This window comes from Triticum aestivum, chromosome 7A (genome assembly GCF_018294505.1).
Source record: "Triticum aestivum cultivar Chinese Spring chromosome 7A, IWGSC CS RefSeq v2.1, whole genome shotgun sequence".
Classification (NCBI taxonomy): domain Eukaryota; kingdom Viridiplantae; phylum Streptophyta; class Magnoliopsida; order Poales; family Poaceae; genus Triticum; species Triticum aestivum.
The window spans coordinates 727,027,911-727,031,971 of record NC_057812.1 but is presented as its reverse complement, the minus strand read 5'-3'; the positions used below and the strand labels follow the sequence as shown (position 1 = coordinate 727,031,971).

Here is a 4,061-nt window from a genome sequence, read left to right as displayed (position 1 = left end):
AGGTGAACCAAGAGGTGCGTCATAATATTGAAGAAGGATGGCGGGAACACCAACTCGAAACTGACAAGACATTGGATCACATCGTTCTGTAACCGTGGTAGATCTTCTGGATTGATTACCTTCTGAGAGATTGCATTGAGGAATGCACATAGCTTCACAATGGCTACTCGAACATTTTCCGGCAGGAGCCCCCTCAAAGCAATCGGAAGCAATTGCGTCATAATCACGTGGCAGTCGTGAGACTTCAGGTTTTGGAACTTTTTCTCCGCCATGTTTATTATTCCCTTTATATTGGACGAGAATCCAGACGGGACCTTCATACTGCTCAGGCATTCAAAAAAGATGACCTTCTCTTCTTTGGTCAGAGTGTAGCTGGCACGACCTTGAAACCATTCCGGATGCCGGTCATCAGGGTCTTTCAAACGTTGCTGGTCCTGCCGTGCTTCCTTTGTATCATTTCTCTTCCCATACACGCCCAAGAAGCTTAGGAGGTTCACGCAAATATTCTTTGTAACGTGCATCACATCGATTGCAGAGCGGACTTCTAGGACTTTCCAATATTCTAGCTCCCAGAATATAGATTTCTTCTTCCACATGGCTGCGTGCCCGTTAGCTCCCTTCGGAACTGATTGTCCGCCAGGACCCTTCCCAAAGATGACTTTCAAATCCTTGACCATATCAAATACCTCAGCACCAGTGCGTTCCGCAGGCTTCGGCCGGTGATCTGCCTTGCCGTTGTAATGCTTGCCTTTCTTTCTTACTGGATGAATTTTTGGAAGAAATCAACGATGCCCAAGGTACACGTTCTTCTTACAATTTGGCAAATGTACACTTTCAGTCTCATGTAAGCAGTGCGTGCATGCATTGTATCCCTTATTTGACAGTCCCGAAAGGTTACTAAGAGCAGGCCAATCGTTGATGGTTACGAAAAGCAACGCTCGTAGGTTAAATTCCTCTTTTTTGTGCTCATCCCACACACGGACACCAGGTCTGCCCCACAGCTGTAAAAGTTCATCAACTAATGGCCTTAGGTACACATCGATGTCGTTGCCGGGTTGCTTCGGACCTTGGATGAGCACTGGCATCATAATGAACTTCCGCTTCATGCACAACCAAGGAGGAAGGTTGTAGATGCATAGAGTCACGGGCCAGGTGCTATGGCTGGAGCTCTGCTCGCCAAAAGGATTCATGCCATCTGTACTTAGACCAAATCTTATGTTCCTTGCGTCAGCTGCAAAATCTTTGAACTCTCTGTCGATCTTTCTCCATTGCGTTCCATCTGCGGTGTGTCTCAACTCCCCGTCCGACTTACGGTCCTCTTTGTGCCATCGCAACAACTTGGCATGCTCTTTGTTCCTGAACAGACGTTTCAACCGTGGTATTATAGGAGCATACCACATCACCTTGGCGGGAACCCTCTTCCTGGGTTTCCCGCCCTCAATATCGTCACCAGGGTCATCGCCTCTGATCTTATAACGCAATGCAGTGCATACCGGGCATTCATTCAAATTCTCGTATTCACCGCGGTAGAGGATGCAGTCGTTGATGCATGCATGTATCTTCAGAACCTCTAAACCTAGAGGGCAGACAACCTTCTTTGCTTCGTACGTACTGGCGGGCAACTCATTATTCTTTGGAAACATATTCTTCAACATTTTCAGCAAGTTTTCAAATGCCGAGTCAGCTACACCTGCTTGTGCCTTCCATTTCAGCAAATCCCGTGTGCAGCCCAGCTTTTTCAGACCATCATCGCATCCAGGGTACAACGACTTTCTGTGATCCTCTAACATGCGATCCAAATTCTCCCTCTCCTTTTCAGTTTCGCAGCGTCTCCGTGCATCAGCAATGGTCCGACCAAGATCATCAACGGTCTCATCACGTGCCTCTTCTTCACCTTCACCTTCACCTTCCCCTTCACCTTCCCCTTCACCTTCCCCTTCACCTTCAGCATCCTCCATGAAAGTATCACCGAAATGAGCAAGATAGCTTTCATCGATGAAATTATCCCCTTCTTCATCTTCTTCCATTATAACCCCTCTTTCTCCATGCTTGGTCCAACAATTATAGCTTGGCATGAAACCGTGCCGAAGCAGGTGCAGGTGAACTTCTCTTGAGGAAGAGTAACCCTTCTGATTCTTACAGTCAACACATGGACAGATAACAAAACCCTTCTGCTTGTTCGCATTAGCCACTACGAGGAAATCTTTCAAACCCGTAGTGAACTCGCGGGAGAGTCGGTTACCGTACATCCATTGCCGATTCATCTGCATTATTATAATATAAAATATATAATTAACCATCATGCATTTGTTAAAGTAACTAGCTATAAACAATAGAAATTAAACAATGAACAACACACATGCATATTTTATCAATGACACACATGCATGAAAGGTTCAAGTTGCTAACCGCGATCGAGGAGGAACCTCAAGTGTGGCTCCAACACTTCATATCATGTTTGTTTCACGCTGTTGGGCATTTCATCAAATACCTTGTGTGCATAAGAGGAACCAAAAGCAAACCTACACCCCTTTGTGAAGAGAAGTGGCACCAAATGGCTAAGTGAGTGCGCTGAACTGGTATATATAGGGGAGGAGCTTTAGTCGCGGTTGGCCAGGTCAACCGCGACTAAAGGCCTTTGGGCACCTTTAGTCGCGGTTGGCCTGGCCAACCGCGACTAAAGCCCCTCACGTGCACCAGCTGGCCACCGAGCGCCCTGGCCCAAGCCTTTGGTCGCGGTTCGTCTGCCGAACCGCGACTAAAGACTTCATTAATCGCGGTTCCTACAGTTTCGCGACTAATGGGGCTGGACGGAAGCCTCTTTTTCTACCAGTGACGGAGGCAGTTTGGGAAATGTGGTTGAAGCCGCAGGTGAAAGTACCATCCGGCGAGCGGAGCACGTCGGAGCTATCCTCTACGGAGAGAGAGGAGCCCGGCGAGAGGAAGTCGCGAGCTGAGATGTGCGGAAACAGATGCAGCAAATTTAGTAGGAGGAGAGGGGTAGAGCGTGTATCCATGTTTGCTGAGGCACTGGAGTTGATCTCTCATCTCTAGAATGATCACAAACGGAGGCTATTATAGGAGTGTTGCCTTTGCATCTGTGCTGTGCCAGCTTCTTCTGTCTTCGCGAGCATGCCTGACTGCTCATGGACCATGAGACGGATTACTAGATTGGCGTGTGGACGAACGGGTCCATTCCAGTCTGAACCGGGAGACTTGCCGTCCCTTGTGCTGGCATTCTTGATTGTGTCGGTGAGGGCGGGCATAGGCGAGTCCTGTTGCACCACTCTCCGCCTTAGTTTCCTCTTCATTTCCTGGCTTTGGATAAAGGTCTTATATGTTTCGGTGTTAGTGTCGGTCGGCGTTGGTTGTGTGAGCCCTTGGAAGCTCCTATTCGATGTTGAAATGATAAAGTTGTTATTATGTTGCGGTCCCATGAAGCCCTCGCTTGCTCAGCTCGGCTCCCTGCTTCGCTCGCTCACTTGCTTTTTTTTTACTGCTCATTCTAGTGCTAACTCGGAAAAAACCATTTATTTATTTCAAAAAATTGTTAAAGCATAATATGTTCATAGTTTTTAGATTATTTTTTTGCAAATTAACAAAACCATAATTATTAAAATATATTTGTGAATTCAAAAAAAAAGAGTGGATCTCAAACACTGTTCATGAATTTGAGAAATTTTTACAAATTAGAAAATATTCATAGACTCTAAAAATGTTGATCAACTTTAATTGTATTTAAAAAGTAAAAATATTCATTAATTTAAATAAACAATATTTTCTTAAATGTTCATGAATGTCCAATTGAAAAATTAGAAATAAATAAATAAAAGAAAAACAATTGGTAAATTCACCGAGCAAGGAGAGGGCTCCACGCAGCCTAGTAAAGAAGACTGCTCCATTTTGAGGGGGCATGGATACTTTTTGCAAATTAGCAAAACCATAGTTATTAAAAATATTTGTGAATTTAAAGAACATGAGTGGATCTGAAACACTGTTCCTGAGTTTGAAAAAGTTTTACAGATTAGAAAATATTCATAGACTTTAAAAATGTCCATGAT

The 4,061-nt window shown here is 45.0% G+C and overlaps 1 pseudogene; it reads right to left on the bottom strand.

Moving 5' to 3' along the window:
- Positions 1–3,017, bottom strand: part of LOC123147456 (putative receptor protein kinase ZmPK1) — an 11,990-nt pseudogene extending 8,973 nt beyond the window's left edge.
- Between the last annotated feature and the right edge of the window lie 1,044 nt (positions 3,018–4,061).